Raw genomic sequence first — 21,371 nt, forward strand, 5'->3', positions numbered from 1 at the left:
TACACCTTCCAGCATTGTGAATATGATAGCTAACAAAGCTGCATACCGGTAATGATCGTCTTTTTCCAACCTTTCCTACTTTGTGATTTTGTCCCCAATATTGACATGGGAGGGGAAGAGACACACATTTCAAATATTTGCATTGCATATCATTCCAGCCCTCTTAGATCAGCCAATTTCCCCAATATATAGCAATTTGCTCCCCCCTCCCTCCCTCCCCTCAATGAGGAATAACTGTACTGGTGAGAAAACAGCTACCTCATCTCCAGAGACTGCATCCCACAATACTACACTATTGTTACATAGCAGAAGTTTCTTAGTGATCTAGGAGCAAGGGTGTTACGTGAAAATCCCCGTTTCCCTTAGTTGTGATTTTATATCTGGTTATATCTGGTTATGTTACTAAAACATCATGCGGGCCACACTTCTCCCAGCACACTTTTCCAAAAAACTCTGGTCAAGTCACAAACTTCACCTCCCTAGGAAAAAGTCTGGCATAGCAAATCATTGTTTAAGTCATTGTATTGTTTTAACTCAATCACTGTTCAAGCACCGTATGCAAAATTTGAACTGCCTTCCTGGGTTGCCCATTCATGGTATTGTTTGAGTTCCCCCAGCTAGGAAGCCAGCCATTAGACCCCCACTGAATTTTGCTGATAAGGGACATCCTGACTCCAAAAACCCTGCTGGTGGTAGTAAGCAAGCTGCCTGCTGTCGGGCTCAAGACAGCCAGCAAACCCCTTTTTAAAAGAGGGCTTCTGCCACATGCTCTCTCTCTCTGGCTCCCCCTCCAAGGACACAACACATCTGTGTTGTGTCAGAGGGTCCTCTACACAGGACTCCCCCCCCCACTGCTCTACAGGACAGGTAACTATCTGGCACCTGCAACTCTTTCCCTTCTTTCCCCCCCTTTTTTCTCCCCTTCTCTCCCCATCTTTAGTCAGCAACTGGGTTGGCAGATCAGGAACCCCTAAAATCCTTCCCTACAACCTATCCTTTTCTGATTTCCTCGGATGCACCAAATACTTTTCACATGCAACCACCATAAAGCTAGGTACACTAGATGCAAGTACTAGGAACCAAGAAACATATACTTACCATTTTCCATGTGCATTATGTTTACCTGTGTGTTTTTTGCAATAAAAATATAATCCTATTGAAAGTTCTCCCAGTCTCTTTTCAAGCTAGAAAGGAATTTCTTTGCATTACGCTGTCTTGTTATCTAGCCTGCGATCCTGAAGTTTCCAATGAGGGCACTGTAATAATTCCCCTTAAAACATAACAGCCCTTTTTGGTAACACAGGGACCCCTAAAATCCTTCCCTACAATCTTTCCTTTTCCAATTTCCTCGGATGCACCAAATACTTTTTACATGCAACCACCATGAAAGCGAGGTACACTAGATTCAAGTACTAGGACCAAGGAACATATATTTATCATTTTTCCATGTGCATTATGTTTACCTTTGTGCTTTTGTAATAAAGCTATAATCTTTTATTAAAAGTTACCTTTCTCCCAGTCTCCTCTTTAAGCTAAAGGGAATTTCTCTGCATTAAGCTGTCTTATTATCCAGCCTGCAATCCTGAGGTTCCAGTAGTGTACTAATTAGTAGTGTACTAATTCCCCTAAACAAAACAGCCCTTTTGGTAACAAGGGAGGCTGACTTTCAGGAAAAAGCGGATGTGTCTACCTCTGCAGGGTCTCTACATTCCCTTACTCCTGCTCCTTTTTTCCCCACCCTGTGAAATGTCATGGCCTTGCACACCAGGATTGCTCTCTCAAGCTCCAATTATTTCCTTGCTTCTCAGACTCCCATACACAATTTCCATTCAGGGCTTATTCACAGGGTATAATTGCAACAGCAAAACCAGGAAGCAAGAAATGGGAGGAGCTGCCAACATCACATGCTATTTATTAAGCAAGGGGTTATTTCCCAGTGTAATCCCTGGAATCGGCAATTGCCCAACACTAACGCCACAATGCAATGAAGGAAAAGAATGCCAGTACTTTGGGTTGCAAGACCAACATTACTCTCCAAGGTTGTCCAGCTGGGACTGCACATTTATTGGATGCTCTTTGAAAGGCTTTCGATCCAGTGAAATAACTTGCAATTGTCATGGACAATTCTCAGATATGAAAGTGAAACTCTTTCCATTGCCTCTGCCCATCTTTCTCCTGTGTCCCAAAAATAATGGCCAGAAGAGAAGGGTATAGTTGGTTTGCAGACTGTTGTCAAGCCCTCTAGAGACTCAACCTGAAACTTTAGTGAAGACAGTCACAGTGCCTTCATCAAAAGACAAGAAGCATTCCCACTTTTAAAGAAAGCTATTCTCTTCATTGTTTGAAAGCAAAGAGGTTATTTGCCAAGAACCAAGTTGTACTTCTACACACAGAGGAGATCTCTACTAATTTGTTTCTAGGACTGTGGTGCAATAACCCATGCAATAGGGGGGAAAGGAGAAAGCTCAATCAAACTGCAAAGCAAGGCTAAGTGGAAAGAGGCAGCTGTGAAGTACTTTACAGGGAGTGCACTTAATTGAGAGGCTCCTGGACGGATTTCATAAGTGCCAGTTTAAGTGCTTTTCACTCTTTCCTTCACTGTAGGTGTTTGGGAGAAAGAGACACAGCTTTTAAAAAAAAAAAATCACTAGGTGGCCATGGATTTATAATCTCACTTTTTCGCATTTTTGTCCCCTATGAATGGATATGTTCTACCCAAGGTGCCTTTAGTCTTCCACTAATTTGTCCATACCCTGCCTCTTATTTCAAGATCTCCTTTCTGTAGAAAACTGGTTGGGGGGAGGCGTGTGACCCAAGATCTTAAGAAAACTTGTCCCCGGCACCTTCAAAGCCTTAGTATGTGCAGGAACACTGTAAAAGACACTGACATGGATCAAATGAACTTGACAAGCCTTCACTGGAGAGAGTAGAAGGGTGGGACAAAATAAACCATATGCAAGTCCAGTTATAAGCATCAGTACGGTTCAGCATCCAGGGTGGTGAGAAAAGAAAAGCAGCTTCACCCACACTAGGTAACACTTAAATCAGGGAAAGCTTAACCTGGATGAACAGTGGCAACGGACATTAACTGAACTGGACATAGGGGGTTCTCCTATGTTCACTGAAGTGCCTTAAGATGCATATGCTATTTCTGCCAGAGTCTTCCACTTGAAGATCAGTTCATAACACAACTAAGGAGGTGGTGTTTCATTTCTGGAAGCCATCTGTTTAAGTCTGGTCAGAACATGCTGGGAGTTTTTAACCATGCCCAATGCAGGGCTGAGGGAAGGAAGGGTGAAACGTGACCAAGATGCTCCTGGTAAGGGGTAGAGGCATATCAGCTGCGCCCTTTCTTATTAAAAGTGACTGCTGTGATATTTTTAGGATGTTTTATTGTCTATATTGTAAATCATATGATTTTATGGTTCTGTAAGCCTCTTTGTGTACCCTTTGGGGAGAAAAAGAGGAATACAAAATGAGTAAAATAAATTAGAGCCCATCAACCATAAGTTCATATCCTCCCCCAACCCCCACCCCCAAAAAAGGCAGACAGCCAGTTGTGCAAGTTTTGGCCCTGATAGTCAGCTCAGCAGGGGTTACAGAGAGACAAGCCTTTTGTTTGGAGGACATGTGTCATGTTTTCTGAGCTTCTCGATGCCATGGCACTCTTCACTTCACCTATATCAGAGAATTTCACACCAGATCTGTGTATAATTAGCAGGTGGGAGGAAACGTATGTTCCAAAGATTTGAGAAGTAGTGTCTAAAATTCCAGGAGTTCATTTGCCTTGATAGAAGCATAGTAGAAAGGAAGAGTCCAGTGTACAAGCTCCTTGCCCTGTTGGTTGGCAACCTTCAGTCTCGAAAGACTATGGTATAAGCCTACAGCACCCAGTATTCCCAGGCGGTCTCCCATCCAAGTACTAACCAGGCCTGACCCTGCTTAGCGTCCAAGATCAGACAAGATCAGGCATGTGCAGGGTAACAGTTGATGTGCACATATATCTTTGATAAGCATCTCAGACATCCAAAACAAACAAACTGGAAAGTATGACTCTTGAGACATTATTTACAAAAGGAGAGGCTGCACCCACAAGGCCAATGCAATATACAGGAATCTACATTCCAATCTGAGATAGGCCGACTCTGGTGTGTCTATATGGACAGCAGCCCAACTAGAGCTCAAAGAGGGGCGGGATGCCATCAAAACATTTTTCAGGTGGACTTGAAACCATCCCGTTTCTTTTCAACAGATGTAATTGAGTCTGGTCTAAATCTGCATTGAAAGCATTCCAGTTCAAAATGCTGAGTTCAGACGTAATTAGAGGGAATGAACAATCCTTAATTACAGTTCCTAATTGTTCAAAACAAACAAAAAAGCCACCATAACTGTAATTGCTTTAATACAACACTTTGCACACTCAAAAGTGCTTCATGTGTACTCTCCTAGTGTTACCTTACAGGGTGGTTGTAAGGTCAAGTACAGTATTCTTATTCCTGTACTGCAGCTGGAGAGCTGAGCTGGGTGGGATTGGTTTCATGACAAATGAGGATCAGAATTTGACTGGTTCGAAGGTCAGTCTCTCTTCACCAATATTCTACATAAGCTTTGAAAATGTAGGTCTGTCCAAGGATAGGAAATATCATTATAATGGGGGGGTGGTGGTGGAGGGGTGTGCTAAGTTACCAGAGAAGATTACGTTTGTTCTCTCTTTACTGCACTGTGTTTATTAAGAATTAGCCTGCTCAGTCACACAGTGCAATACTAGTTCAGAAACTGAGATCAGTTCAGCTTGGGGCAAATTTGCCCAAGTCAGAGGTTCTCATTAGCTATAAGAGACTGCATGACATTATCACAGGCAACAAGCTAACTGTCAGCCTAGTCTGTGACAACCTGAGAATTCTAAACCTTGACTTAAGACAGACATAGGCAACTTGATTTGCAGCTGTTATGATTCTTGCATATTATAGGAGCACAACAGGAGCCGACAAAAGTTTGAGTGAAATGGGTGTCGGGAGAAGCATGAAATGCCAGTCAAACACCAGTGTTTCCCACCCCATGGCTATGTGCCACATATCCCCTCTACTTTTTGTTTTGGAAGGAAGGAAACACACACACACACACACACACACACACACACACACACACACACAGATTGATCATGACATCACAGTGCTACATGTCCAGTCAGATTTGGTTACACGATCCCACAAAGCAAACAATGCGCTGGTGGAAGAGCTGGGGGAGTACACTGTAGCATGCACTGGAAGCATGCTACATTTGGAAGCATGCATGGACGCATGCATTTGTCATCCACCAGTGCAGCAAGACAAGGAACGCTGGCCCAAATGGTTTAACGATAAGCAATATTCCCACTTATTCTCTTCACATCAAACACTTTGCGGCCCTTCACGCTTTGCAAAGTTGACAAGGGCAGAACTATTGTGTATAAAGATATTCAGCCCCGATCATGAAAACAAGCAAGTCGGTGAGTAACCAAGTCAGGTATAATTCTGCAGAAGAACAGGAAAAAGGAGCCGGTGTTCAGCAGGATCATTTTTCTTCCAGTGCACTATTCAGAGGGTCAGATTCTATTCACGTAGCTCCGCCACCAAACTCTTCTGGGTACCGATCAGATGATGTGCTTTGAAAGCAGCTAGCAGATTTGGGATTCTGCACCTTCCCGCAACACTCCAACTCAGATGCATCACCAGGTGTGATATACAAAAAGTTTTGGAAGTTTACTAAATACATCAAGCTAACTTCAATTGGTGCATCCAATTTACCTATTATGCAGAAGGACCACAAGTTCCTTTCATTCTCAAAATGATGCTCCAAGCCTGGCACATGCATACCCAAGGATCAGTCGCACTGAAACAAGTGGTACTTACTGCTAAGCAAGCATAGACAGGATTGGCCACTAAGGGCCCAATCCAGACTCAAAGCGCCAGCTTACCACTAGTGTGCACTGGGCTTGCATTCCACTGCCTGATGCTCACCCAGACTGCCAAGTGACAGAGAGGTGAGTGGGGGCAGGGGGAAGGACTGATGGAGCTCAGCTCCACTGGAACTTGAGCCCCATGGCCCAACATAGGACTCTTCAATTCTGCGCCGCTCAAGACCTGGTGCAGAATCGAATGGCCCCATTGCTACTTTGCTACTGGGTTAGGGCTACTTCCTTTACCCAGGGAAGGGGATGAATGTCCCCTTCCCTCGAGGAGCTGCTACAGGCTGCCATTGGATGCCATGATCACCATATTGAAACTTCAGCAGCCTCTTGTGCCAGGCAGCTCAGGACTGGGCTGTAAGATCCCCAAAACTGAATGCCTTCACCATGCCCAATTTGGAGGGGACACCTTCTCCCATTGGTAGATAAAATGAAGCATTGGGTTCTTTCTGTATAAATACAGAAAAAGGTTGCTTATCCATCAGTACAAATAAAATTAACGAGGTGACAGCCTTGTATTGGCAACCTTCAGTCTCGAAAGACTATGGTATCGCGCTCTGAAAGGTGGTTCTGGCACAGCGTCTAGTGTGGCTGAAAAGGCCAATCCGGGAGTGACAATCCCTTCCACACCGGGAGCAAGTGCAGTCTGTCCCTGGTCTGTCTCCCTGGCTATGGGCCTTCCTTCTTTGCCTCTTAGCCTCAGACTGTTGGCAAAGTGTCTCTTCAAACTGGGAAAGGCCATGCTGCACAGCCTGCCTCCAAGCGGGCCGCTCAGAGGCCAGGGTTTCCCACTTGCTGAGGTCCATCCCTAAGGCCTTCAGATCCCTCTTGCAGATGTCCTTGTATCGCAGCTGTGGTCTACCTGTAGGGCGCTTTCCTTGCACGAGTTCTCCATAGAGGAGATCCTTTGGAATCCGGCCATCATCCATTCTCACGACATGACCAAGCCACAAGACTATATATTAATGCATACTGCACATACACAGGCAGCTGGATTTTAGTGCGTGGAAGGGCTTCCGACCACAGCCGAGCAAATAAGGTACAAATCTGCAAGTAAACAGTTTTGAAACAGCTAACTAATTTCATGTCTTCGTTAGCAACTCACAATCTAGGGCAGGCTCATGAGGATTGAAAATGAAAAATAGCACACTGAAAATGAAGCCATCTAGAGAAAGCTTGAAGTAGCCAGTATCCATATCATCCCACCCACAGAAGTCTTCATTCACTAAATCTATACCTCTGATTAGCTCAAACACTAGCTTTCCAAGCTAGTCAATCTCAGTACCTCTTTACACATAATCAGCATCTCCTTTGGAGGTAGCCTATGTAACCCCCTTGAAGCTCCAGAGAAGGAACCAAATGTATGAGTACACACAGCATTGGCAGGGGACAAAAAGATAGTGTCTTGTGGGTCAAGCTTCTGCTAGCAACCAGATGGGCAGGAAGATACCACCAAGTTATTTTAGGTACTACCACTGAGTAGTAAAGGCAGAGCCAGTAATTTGCAAGTCAAGAAACCACCTTTCATCTCTGTGCACAGAGGACTCTTTTCTCCAACTCCTTTGGGCCTTCTGACCTTCAGCAAGAACAACCAGTTCAGACAGACTCAAGAAGTTGCGATTCTAAAAATTCCTGTTGCAACACACGTTTCATTCGTTTAGCCACTGCAGCTTGCTAAGCAGCCACTGTTGCCTGTCCACAAATGCCTCTCCTTTGCCTTGGGAGGTAATTGCCCACTCTAAACCCGTTAATGCAATGCCTACCACTACACTACCTTGCAGGCATTTCAGTTGATGGCTGGCTACAACTGGGGACTTTAACATCAAGACTGGACAGGTCGCAAACCTACTGATATTTAGTGCCTGGTCTCAGTGCTCAAGAGGCCCAAGAAGGACAGGGGAAGAAAGCAGGTTGATTAAAGCAGCAGTCTCCTCTCTCTTCCCAGTCCTTGCATCATAACTCTCCCCCAGCAAGGTGTATTCTGCTCTAATCCATTGAGGAGCAAAAGTGATTGCACTTGGAGCACTGAACTTGGAGCACTGAACTATACATTTATCTTGTCCGTCCTACAGTCATTGGCTCACACAGTGCTTATGCTCATGCGACCCCACTTAACAGCCAATAAAAGTGGAAAGCAAGACACCCCTTGGCAACAAAATCTGAGAGAGTCAAGCAACAGCAAAACGGAGAAACACTGGCAACCCCGCTCCCCCGTATCCGCAGATCTCATGTCCACAGTTTCAGGGAAGATTTGCATGCAGACAGGTGGCAGAAGCAGTTGTTTGGAGAGGGAGAGCAAAAATAAAAGGAAAACGAAACTACATCTATACCAAACCTTGACAAGCTTGAGTGGTGCATTTGAAGTATATGTAGACAATGGACAAAGCTGACTCCCATGTTGATACATGAGAGGCAATATATCTGCATCACCACAAACTGCATTTCAATATGTATTCTGGCAATTTCCAGGATTAGCTATGCTTTCCAGCTTACATAGTTTAAGGCAGATGAAGTAAAACTGTTCAGTGCAATGATATTACCAGAGCATTTTAAAAGGGATTTTCAGAATCAGAGATCATCAGGATTTTACCCCTTTCTCCCCCCCCCCCCAGGGCAGGAAGCAAAAAGGTGGTTGGACATGGAGGAAAAATACTAGAACAAAGAGTATCTGGCACTGGGAAGCTTCCCATTCCTGTCTCTGCTCTACAACATTGCTCACATGGCTTCCCTATGCTACTGATCTACGCACCTAATTAGAGGAAGGTTTATTTTTTTTCCTGTGTTAAACCTTTCTGCAAGTTTCCCCATATCTTTGGTTCTCTATTGCTGGTTTCCCATTCTCTGTATCCTCCCCTCTATGTGGTCTGGAGTACATGCCTGTGGAATCTTGATCAAGCTCAATTTAAGGCTCCCGTCTGGAAAAGCCTGGAGTGAGTGACGTGGCATCCCTATTAATGACCCCCTGCTTTGTGCAACCCACATTAATGGACCTTAGCAACAGGGCTTGCTACAGTAAGGCCTTCCTATACCAAGGAACTCCATTCTTACTCATTGCTTCCTCTTCAACCCTAATTTGGAAAGTATAAGTAAGCCAAAAATCTGGGAGTTATTACATAAATTAGCAGCGGCTAAAATTGTGCAGTAGTGTTCTCCAGCAGGCAGAGGAGAAAACCATTTTACACACCCAACTATCTCTTCACACACATCTTTCAGTTATTGCCATATGGAATCCTCCTTCCTGCATGCTCTGAATTAGAGGCATATATCACTAAGACATTGAAGAACACAGTTTATTAGCCTTGGCCCAGAAATTCCACAGTACCAATTATGGACCAAAAAAGTCAAACTTGAGATTGCTAAATGATCATATAAAATTATGCAAAGGCTTTTCTCATTACCCATGCATATACCACTTCTCTCAGGCCTCATCTTAAACTTGCTGAAGACATACTGAAATAAAGACATGCAGGAACTAAAGTTATTACAATACCAATTACAAAAATTCATTTGAGACAAACTATTTTGACAGATGCTGCGAACATCCTCAATTCCAAAAAAAAAAAAAAAGAAAAGAGGAATGAGTTCTACAAATACAAAACTCTAAACTTTTCAAGTGGAAAAAGGCATTCAGACTAGCCATGTGCATGTCTATTTTGACTTTATTTTTGGCAGGCTTCAGAATTCACTTTTTCCATAAGAGACAGGGAAAGGGGGTGGGTGGGTTGAGACAAGGAGGAGAAAAGATCTACAAAGACTAGAAGGCAATACTTAGAATAATATATTTCAGAGTACAAATAGCCCAGTAGAAGGCACTCCAGCAATAATTTTAGTGCAACTGCCAGGATTAGCTGAGTGATACCTACACCAGTGTTTCTCAAACTGGTGGGTTGTGACCCACCACTCTGAGAACTCCTGCTGTTGCCCCTTTAAGGGGCAGGGAAAGGAGGAAGACAGTGATGCGATCCCCAGGATTATACCCACTGCAGGGGACATAGGGGCTTTTTAAAACATACATCAGTCCCTGCTGGCATTTGAGAGGAGGGTTGCAGGGAGCCCCGGGGAACCCTGTGCAGGTCTCTACATGCCTCTAAACACTCACACTCACAATTGTGACCCACTTCTGAGTTGCAATCACTAAACTGGAAGTGGGTCACGATCACATTTTTTCAGTGCTTAGAGACGCAAAGAGACTTGCAGAGGGCTCCACAGGGTTCCCCCCCCCCACACACACACCCAAATGCAGGCAGGGACTGTGGTACGTTTTTAAAAAGCCCCTATGTCCCTACAGCAGTGCGAGATCCTGGGGATCCCATCACTGCTTTCCACCCCTTCCCCGCAAAGACTTATCATGCTTCTCAAACTCCAGGAGAGTTTGAGAAGCGTTGGCCTACACCATATCGTTGCATGTCAGTGCAAGGATCAGGATACAGAACTTGTGGAGTTCAACATTTCTCCCTTGTTTCCCAGCCTGTCCCATTCCTGAGGGCCAACACTTCATTCTTCCTTGCTGCAAGTACTTGATAAATACCTGCAGAAACTGAATAATCAGAATTCAGAAGCTTCCTACACACATGCAACTTGCATGTTATTTCAGAGCACAAAACTGTGCTTTCTTGGGGCAGAATATGTAAGAATAGCCAGTTTAACGTTCTTGGTTTGGCCTTTGTCACCAGGTCAAAGGAGCTGACACTTTGCAGAGGACATCAGACACAAATCATGCTTTTCCCATTCAAAAGAAAACAGCAGATAGGAGGGAGAGAGTATGTCTAACCACTGCTCTGTCAAGGCACTCCAGCACACTGCAAATTAGCAGTGGCTAATCAGCCCCACATCCCTTTCCTGCTCATGAGGAAGAAAGAAAAGAGTAGGACTTTTTTGTTTGGTCCAGGCTCTCTAAAAAGGATGACTTGGTAGCAGAGCATCCACACTATATCACGCCCACGATTCCCTGCCAAAGGGATCATCAGCATCTTTCAGGACAATCCCTGATCACATCAAAGACTGGGAGGAATGCTCATCATACAGTAGCACCATGGCAAGCAAAATCATGGAAGTCTGTATGTAGGGTACAGAATTTGTCAAAAGGGGGCTTCGTTATAATATACTTGACAGTCATGAACACATGCCAGGTCCAAAGCATTCAGGATTCTCCCAACATAACCACCCAAAATTGTACACATACAATTTACTGGAAGGCATGCACATCCTGGAGTATGGGCATCACACAGGTATGAGTTCATCTTCATAAGGTAAGCACATCCTAAATATGCACTCTGATGGTACATCTTATAAGGGCTATAGAGTAGGGATGTGCTGATGCTCCCCAAGGACAAAGAATAAGCAGAATAATTCCTCAAGAATGCTCAGCATTCTTTGCCATTTGATAGCATTTGAATGCCATCAAATTTGCTCCCAAGACTGAGACAAGGTATAATTTCTCTTACCAAATAGGAACAAAACATTTACCAGGACAAGGTAAGGTGGAAGAAAGAGAGCTAGATTCTTTCCCCCAGTACGGTATTCGAAATTGGGGAGATAGTGTTCTCATCGCCTCTGTTTTGGACATACAGTCACCAAAAACTCACTTGGATGAAAAACAAAACACTGAGGACAGCCATAAACCATCATAATAGCAACCATATAAAGCCATCGTGCAGCATCTTAGCTATAATGAGCTTCTGCAGGCAAAGTGCCTTTGTCCAAGGTGAAGCTTTTATTTACTGGGCCTGATCTTGCAAGAACAGTCTTGGAGATGCCAGGATTCTCAGAGTCCCAATAGTTCTTAGCTATACAACTAATGGCTCCATATACTTCCACATGTTACTCTACACCCAGAGGTAATGATTTTGATACAAAATTATAGAACTAAGTTGGGAACACTAGTTGGGAAATGAAGGTGCTCTACTTAGAAAAGAGCACACCAGGAAGAATTCCTATTAGAAGCTCCCTTGATAACCCACAACTGCACTTCAGGCAGGTCCAGCTGTGAAGGAGGTTTAGCTGAGAGAGCCTGTTATGCTATCTTATAGGACCAATTCTCCTATAGAGCAGAACTAGCTCTGTTTACAGTACTTCCTTGTACTCAACAAGCTTATTTGTATGACACCAGTATACAGGTGAAGCCTATTTATCCACTTTAGTTCCATTCCATGACTCAGCACGATTAACAAAAAACACGTTGTGCTAAATTCCACAAGCATGCTGCAGCCTGACACTTCCGGATGGAAGGACACTAAGGCAGCTGTTATCAATCCCCTCCCCTCCATACTCAGCCCTCCCGTTGCCAGCCATCCTGCTGAGCTTTTAAGAGTCCAGCCCTAAAGCTTGCTTGGGAAGGCTTGCTGGAGCAGGAGAGGTGGAATTCAGCAAACACTCCCTGGGTTTTTTAAAGCAATCCGCTCCTGCCTCCCCCCTCCTGAGCCCGCCCCTTTGCCAGCTGCCCAGTTTCTTTCACAGTTGGAATGCTAAGCTTTTAAGAGTCCATCCCTATGTGTTTCTACTCATAAGTAAGTCCCATTCCAGTCAATGGGGCTTACTCCCAGGAAAGTGTGGAGAGGATTATAGGCTAAATCTCATGCTTTGCTTGGTGGGAAGGCTTGCTTGTGTCGCACCTGCACCATCTGGGGGAAAATTTGGCAAACACTCCCTGGGTTTTTTAAAGCAATCCCCTCTGTTGCTACCACACCTGCCCATATGTGTGAGTGAGAGCTCCACCTCACTGCACGTGTTCTGCTTACACCCTTACACTGCTTAAGTGTTCTGGTTTTCCACCCACCTCTTCACCCTTGGCTGGCTCAGGGACTCAAGGAATGTTACTGTTCCTTGCAAGGGGAACCTCTTCCATGGGGCCAGCCCAGTGTTTTGCACTGCCTGGAAACAGAGCAAGACGCCAGCCAGTGCAGGGCAAAGGAGGCAAAGGTGTGTGTGACTTTCTGTACCCCTACCCCATTTGTGTTGAGACAAATCTCAAAAAATCCATGGATAAATAGGCTGCACCTGTACACAGCACTTTACAGAGGAAAAGCAATTTAGTTATTTGATTTTTCTCTGTGAACCGCTTTGTGAACTTTTAGTTGAATAGCGGTATATAAATACTGTTAATAATAAAATTAATAATGTTAATAAAAGCAAGCTAAGTGACAGGTCCTTACTCAAACAGCTTATGCTAAATTTCAACAGGGGAGAGAAAGAACAAACAAAGAATAGATACAAGTGGAAGAACATGCAGAAATGTAGTTGTAGGTATTTAGCACTTCAGTACGGAAGGATAATTAAGGAATTAAGCTATAAGCATCCTGAAAGGATGGGGTGCTTGAAGTCTTTTGCACAAAAACAGACAAGCTCCTTCAACCTCTGAACAATCACCACCTTGCTGTTAAAAATAGAGAAGCTCCCTTCCAGCCAATACCCTTAAATTGTTGATCTAAGTCAGAGAACTGAATACACAGGAAATGTTTATGGATTTTATTAGGTATAGCCTTGGCTGGCCTTCAGAGGGCTCAGCACACAATAGTCAGAGCAGCAGCCAAAGCCAGCTTGAGTTCTGACCCTAAAAGGGCTGAGATGATCTCTGGTTTCATTCCCAGGACAATTTTTCTATGTAGTGGAAGTCAGATATGCCACCCTTGAAAACACAGGAATAGGAGAGGTAATGGACACACAGTTTGAGGAAACCTTTGGCTGGCCTTCCGTGGAACATTTGCCTACAATGCAGCTGGGCCTCATTCATGCAACATCCTAAAACTAAACTGCAGTTCACATGCCAGAGATAACAGAACAGTGGATGAGCATTTGCCACCTCATCTCACAACGCTGATAATCTGCATTGAAATCACAGAGGATCAGAGGAAACATAGACAATAAAACCACAGACGCTATATCACCATCTCTTACATACCACCTACAGAGCTCTCTACTTCACACAGATGCAGCACGGAAGTGGGGCTCTGCTTCAAGAAGAAAAACAAGCACTGCAATGTTGAATTAATCTTTTCACTGTGCATCAGTAATTCAAAGGACATCCCAGTGGATCCCACAGCATGTACTCAACCCCTTCAGTTGACACCCAGAAAAAGTGTACAATATTGGATCTTCCCAATGTTGTAGAATTGTGAAGTAGCCTATACCTTCAGATCTATTATTTCTGAATTCAAGGAGGACTCAGCATGCACATATGCCCAGGGACAAAGAAAGGAGGTACGGCTGGAGAGGAAAATATATATATATATACATACACCATATATGTATATATTTGAGCAGTTTGTCCCCTTCTCATTTCACATGATGAGTTTTACCCACTGTACTCCTCACACATTCTGTAGTAGCAATGTCAACTGTTCCTTCCTTTATCCTGCAATGTAGTTCTAAAACTGGTGTGGACATCATACTTTCACCCACAGTCTCAGAAAAGGTTGAAATGGTCAGTTTGGATCTAGGATCTAAGATTTGGGTCCAAGTATGTTTCAAAAGGTTCATCCCATCCTCTCATTACCCATTCCTTTGCTGTAGTGAGGCCACCCCTTCCAGGGCCAGTGATATTTACTGCATACCAAGCACACTTCACAGTTTGAAAAGGCACATTATGCGTTGTCTAAGGCAGCTTTCTTTGTTCCACATCATTCCACTGACCCCACCATTTGTCTTTCATACTTTTTTCCCCCCAATGATGGTATTTTGTGAAGATGATGATTATTACCGAGTCAGCATCTCAGGCACCACCAGACCCCTCCTCTAGATTGGGGGGGGGGGGTAAAAGAAATGAGAGTAGATACAGAAGATTGAAAAGAAGAAGAGACAAGGAGGGCAAATGCCCAAGAGTCACTGGACTATATGCTTCAGGTAGCAGCATTTCCACACCTGAACCAGAATCCTGACTGCTGTGCTCAATCATTGGAGACAGAAAATAAAGCATGTCACAGGGTAAAAGCCAATTGCCTTCTAAGCAGGATGCCAGGTGCTTAATGAGACTTAGAAGCTGTGCAAGGCCCAAATACCTTTTGTGATCAGGGCACATCCCACAATATGACTTTTGAACCTTGATGAGGTGAAAGTGAAATAGAAAATAGTTATATGAACAATTGCGTGAACTAGGCCTGTGTTAACTGGAGCATAATTGTTTGTTGTGGCACACACATGTTGATTTACACTGCACAATAAAAAAAAGAAATATCCAAATCAAATGTTCAGGTATATTAAGAAATACTTCCCAGGATCCTTGGGCCACTCTACATTCATGTGAATTCTTGACATCAAAATGTCAAGAGTTTACCTCCTCTCTCCTCTCCCAAATAAGAGGAAAAAAAATCTGTTCACACTGATATTTCTAATATTAGTAACTATTATTACCTAGTATTAATAGTAACTGGGCTAGAAACAGCAACTCATTTTCTGTTTAATGACACACGCAACACTCCAGAAGTACTATGGATCCCTTTCTCTTCTCAGACATGAGGAAAAAGTTCAAACTGTAAATGAAGTAGCTCTTGAGAGATCACCAGCTTTTGCACTCAGAATTGGCTTGAAGCTGCATCTGATATTAACATAGCCATAGGGGTGTTACTTTTCATGTTGCTTCCCTCTTCCCCCCCCCCCGCCTGTTAAAACGCATCTGCTACAACTGCTACTGCTGTCAAGTCCAAGTTCAACTTCTCCACTGGGCTCTGAACCAGCTTAACGCATCTCTCTGCATGCATATAGATAACCTAATCTCGGGCTAACATTCTGACTAGCTAGATGGACTAGTGTTTTGTTGTTGATGAATTTATGGTGATTTATAGGGACTATCCTGGAGTTTATTGTAACAATTTGTGTCCATTAAGTACTCCACCTAATGAACATTTCCAAAGTAGTACAAAGAGGATATCCGTCAAAACTGTATTTGCAATTCAAGCTGCATTATTGGGGGGGAGACCCAACACACACTACTACTGTAATAGGGAGGCCTTTTGAAGCATCCAGCCAGTGTCCAAGCAAGAATATACAATGGTGCAGACCGCCAGCCGTTAGTTCTAGACATTTCGACTTCAGCTTTGTTACTGTGCACACCAAGTTCTCAGCAAAGTATCAGGATATACAATATCAAAAAATGAGAAGTAGAGGAAGTTCTTCATTCAAATCCAAGCTAACGTTCCACTTGTACAAGTCAGTTCAAACCTACATAACACAGTGCAAGATGTCAAATCAGATACAATGCAACGTGTTACAAACATAACACATGGTGAAAGATTAACTGAATGAGAGACAGATAACAGCCTAGTATGTTCAAGGTTCAGACAACTGTAGAAGAAAACACATAAATTCACGAAATGGAGAGTGTAAGCTAGCAAGGAAGTAAGATGGTATTTACCCCTGGCCTAGATGGTATAGAACCCTGGACTAGAACAGGGGTCTCCAAACTTTTTGACCAGAGGGCCACATCAAATATCTGTCATGGTGTCAAGGACTAGAAAAAATATTTTTCAATATATAATTTAAATAAATACATTAGAGATGGAACTTAGATGAACAAATGGGTTTAAATTTCCAGGATTTCTCCAAGAACCAACACACACCACAGAAGTAAAGCGCATAGTCAAACGGACCCCCGTTCCCCCACCTCTCAAGCAGCTTACTAAATTCCTCAGAACCAGCACATCACAGGAAGCACCTGGAGTGTGTTCTGACGGCCACCTTCTAAGGTCTTCAGTGGGCACAAAAAGTTACTTCCAGTTGTTTTGGGGAAAACTAGGAACTGATGATTTTAGGCCTTCAGAAGGCATTCTGAGAAGGCCCTCAGAACACCCTCTGGATGTGACTGGAGCACAGCTCCAGTTGAGTTCAGTTGAATGGGCCAGAGGCTCTCAGGGGATCAGAGGCTGGCCACAGGCTGGATAGATGCTCACCACAGGCTGCATCTGGCCCATGGGCCAGGGTTTGGAGACCCCTGAACTAGAAGAACACATGCAACTTAAACAGTGCTTGGAATCCAAACAGCCATGTCTTCTACTCATTGGAATCGCAATCTGCCATACTCACAACACTCCCATCATCACATATTATCTGGAATTACAATACACCACAAGCGAGAGGCTGATGGAACTAGACATGCTTTATTAAAGATGCTAAAGTGTATTCATTGAGCAAGAGTCAAAACAAAAACAAAACAAAACTAGGAGTAGCCTAAGCTGCAATCCTGTATAACTGTGGTTCCCAAACTGGGTGTCACAAAGCCAAAGGGTGCCATGGTAAACTCACAGGGGCGCTGTGGGATATCCACGGCAGCATCTTCTCACCAGCTTTCCCAGGTGCTGCCATCTTGAATCATGTGCAATCTCATGTGATTTGAGATGGCAGCCTCTGAGAGAGCCAGGCAATGGTGCCACCATGACTGCAGGGTGTTGTGACCACGGGACAAGTTTGGGAACAACTGCTATATACCCTTTTCCTGCAACACGACACTTACTTCTAAGTAGACAGGCACAGGATTACACTGCTAGGAAAGTAAACCTCTCCCTATTACATACTGAACCAGCACAAAAAACTGAAGAACTATGTAGTTTGCCAGACAACTCCTTTTCCACTCCAAATTCTACTTATCAAGAGATTCCCACTACAAAATATTTCAACAAGAATTCTCCTAATTATACTAGCACCAGTACATCCTTATGTCCCCAGCAGAGTCACACATGGACAATTCCCATAAGTAACTGGAAGGCACTGGGTATCAACCTTGACCAGCAATAACCACCAGACAATTCGGATTGGTAGATGAAGGAACTGTATTTTGACTTCCTGGCACACTGGTCTGTATGTTTGTCTGACCAGATGAGGCATGGCACTGTCACTTACCATCCTTTAGCACACTCCGAGAGAGGGGTGTGTGTGTGTGTGTGTGTGTGTGTGTGTGTGTGTGTGTGTGTGTGTGTGTGTCAGTCAGTCATCCCTGGGCCCAGGATCAAAAGGGGGCCTGGGAGCCAAATTCACATTTGAAGGAAGAATGAAAAGGGCCTAAGAGAAACTTTGTAACCCTGATGAAGTTCCTCTCAGTGGTTCTGGGACAAGGACTAGAGCACAAAAGGCCCAATTCTATTCAACTTTCCAGCACTGATGCAGCTGTGCCAACAGGGCATGCACTGCTTTCTGCAGTGAAGGGGCAGTTATGGAAATCTCTGCAAGGTAAGGGAACAATTGTTTCACTGGTGTTGGCATTAGCAAAGTTGGACAGGATTGGGCCCTGTCCATAAGTTAGACAATGACAAAAAATTGATTCTGTAGACTTCTCCCTCTAACTAGCTTCTGGGATCCAATGGTGATGTTCACATGCCCATAGCACAGCCTGATGCTAGAGACTTGGCAACACATTGATTGCAGCTGTTGCATTCCTACACAAGACAGCCTTCTGAACCAGCTACAGAATGTACACAGTGCTCCTTTTCCATGACAAATCCCAATAAGCTTAAGTTTCTCTTGCTGTGCGCGTCACACATACGAACCCACAGCATGCGCCAAGTATCACCCATCACCGGGGCTGTCACTGAAGCCACTTAATCACCGAGGCACGGTTTATGGATAAAACCATTCATCACTGTGGCAGTCGTTTAACTGCTGCTATGTGCAGTCTTGGAAGCAAAGCACTACAAGTTGGCAAGTGCAGTAAAAAAAAATGCACAACTGGCTTCTACTGCTTTCAGATGGGTTCTGCTTTATACATCTCTCCTCTTTAGTCTGCTACAAAGAATGCCTACAATGCCTCTTTTGAGGTTTATTCCCCATCTCCAAGAAAGAGCTTGCAGGAAACCAGTTGTCACCTTATGCGCAGAGCTTTTCTCCATGCCAAGTGCTAGGTCCTCTACTTTGCAGTCTTGAGGACACCAACAACACAGCTGCGCTATTCCCCTCGCCTCATCTGCATCTGACAGCTGGCACACACATAACCTCAAGACAGGGATGACGTCTTTCCATTCATCTTTGGAGAAGCCCACATTTCGGCATCAGTGGGCCAGAATTAGCCTGGCCCACATGCTGGACTGCATGCAGCCTTCTGACTAAAGAGCCACATTTTTGTGTGTGTGTCACAGCAATCCGTGCTTTGACAACAGCCACAGCCACAGCCACACACCATAGTCAAGACTAATGTGCAGACTGAATGCAACTGCAGTATTAAAGGGAAACTCACTGTATTCCATGTGGGAGGGGGAACTTTGTTTCTGGTTGGAGTGCGGAAGTCTTCCTCTGCTTTTAAGCCAACAGCCTCTACCTGGAAAGCCCCTTTCCCCTCCCTTCCCTATACTGGAAAGAAAACCTTCACCTATTGAACTTCTGCCTGTTATACAGCTGTTAAAAGAAGCAATATCTCTATCCCACATGCAGTCCCACCCCCCAAATGCAAATCTCCTTGAAGGGCACCAGAAAGCCTTTGCCCCCAGCCAATGCCAAAGTGAAGATGGGGGGGGGGGGAGAAGAGATGGTGATGATGATGATGATTTGGTTATGGGAGGACAGGACAGAGATTGATAAAAAGAAAGCCAGCAGAGGCCAGAGGCAAGTTTTACATGATTGCTACTCAGAAATGGGTCCGTCCCCCCCATTTTCAGCTTCTGGGGCAGCACACATTTCCTTTTTCAGATGTCTATAGGGAAGCAAGCAAATCCTTAACAGCATCTGGATTGGGGAGAAATGCAGGCAAAGGAAACCGGGGGGGGGGAATCAGCCAGGGCGGCCCCCCCGACCCATATGAGCCTGCCGCCGCCTTGCTACTGCGCCAGGATTCAACAGGATCTGAACCAAGGGAAGGGGGGGGGCAAACCCAATCCGGAGCGACGAAAGAAAAAGATCCCAGTCCTATATATAGATCTACTCAGAAGTAAGCCCCATTAGAGTCAATAGGGCTTACTCCCAGGAAAGCTTGGATAGGATTGGGCTGTCAGGTTGCAATCCTATGTACACTTTCCTGGGAGTAAGCACCACTGAACACAGTGGGAGTTACTTCTGAGTAGACAGGCTTGTGCCAGGAAGGGGGAAGGAGAGAGGTTTACTCCAGAGCAGCCCCCAAGGGGGAAAAGCAACAGCCAAGCGCCCCCACCAGTGCAACTCATTCCCCCCCCCCTCCGATCGCCCCCCAAGCGGAGCGGAGCGCATCGCTGGGTTACCTGCAAGGGGAGCCCTTCCAGCCCTTCGCAGAGCTCGGTCGCGAGGCGTGCGTGGTCCGGAGAATGCAGTCGATGTGGCTGGGGCTTGGCTTGGCTTCCCAGGCTCAGCTGCTACCGCTGCTTTCTGCGCCGATCGGGAGGAGTCAGCAGCGGCCACGGCCAACCCCCTGGGGCAGCCCAGAGACGCCTTGCCCGCTTAACCCTTGCCTGCCCGACGCCGAGAGGCAGCGCTGCCCAAGCTACCAGCAGCAGAAGAGGAGGAGGCTTTGCATCTTCTGGTCCCTCCTCCGCTTTCAGTGCTGCAGATCCGGAGTGAGCAACCCCCTCCCTTCTTAAACCCACTTCTGCCCAACCCACAGGTGCACGCATTTGATCCCTGTTGCGTATACGCAACGTTGGGTGGAAATGGCTTCAATCAGGTTCTTCCAGGCTTTCCCTTGGAGTAATGAACACTGAACGACTGCAGGTGTACAGGTATGACTCCTGCTGTCCTATCCAGTGCATGCTCACTTCCAAGGAGGTCTACCTTCCAAGGAAGCGCCCCCTGCGACTGCGATCCTGGCAGCCCGGTCCCATGCTCAGTTGTTCGGTGCATGTATTCAGAGCAGTGTTTTCTGCAGCCTTCGAGCCCAATCCTGTGCATGTCTACTCAGAAGTAAGCCCCATTAAACTCAATGGGGCTTACACCCAGGAAAGTGTGGACAGGATTGCAGCCTTTGAGCCCAATCCTATGCATGTCTACTCAGAAGTCCCATCATAGTCAATGGGGCTTACTCCCAGGAAAGTGTGGGTAGGATTACAGCCTTTGAGCCCAATCCTATGCATGTCTACTCAGAAGTAAGTCCCATTAGAGTAAATGGGGTTTACTCCCAGGTAAGGGTGGATAGGATTACAGCCTTTGAGCCCAATCCTAGGCATGTCTACTCACAAGTAAGTCTCATTATAGTCAATGGGACTTACTGCCAGGTAAGGGTGGATAGGATTGTAGCCTCAGAGTCCAATCCTATGCATGTCTACTCAGAAGTAAGTGCCAGTTTAGTCAATGGGCTTACTCCCAGGAAAGTGGGGATAGGGTTGTAGCCACAAGAACTCCACATAGGACTATCATGCTGGTAAATGCACGTTTAAAAATGTCAGGCTGTACCTGAATTCAACCCTACAAACGTTCTAATGAATGCATGTAAATGGGGTGGAGCTGCCTCACCTGCAAACGAGGTGAGCTTGGAGCTGTGATCCCACACTTTCCAAAGTGACATTACTGACAGCCCAATCCTATCAAATTCTCCCCACCAATGCAG

General features: G+C 45.1%; 1 protein-coding gene across 1 annotated transcript in view; it reads right to left on the reverse strand.

Annotated features, from left to right (window-relative positions):
* The window catches only part of CD82 (CD82 molecule), a 72,451-nt gene extending 52,255 nt beyond the window's left edge, over positions 1–20,196 (reverse strand). The window contains exon 1 of the mRNA XM_066631470.1: positions 20,074–20,196. The gene's annotated coding sequence lies outside the window, so the exon portion shown is untranslated. The remainder of the gene's footprint in view (positions 1–20,073) is intronic.
* Between the last annotated feature and the right edge of the window lie 1,175 nt (positions 20,197–21,371).

The sequence above is a fragment of the Tiliqua scincoides genome, chromosome 1 (genome assembly GCF_035046505.1).
Source record: "Tiliqua scincoides isolate rTilSci1 chromosome 1, rTilSci1.hap2, whole genome shotgun sequence".
NCBI classification, from domain to species: Eukaryota; Metazoa; Chordata; class Lepidosauria; order Squamata; family Scincidae; genus Tiliqua; species Tiliqua scincoides.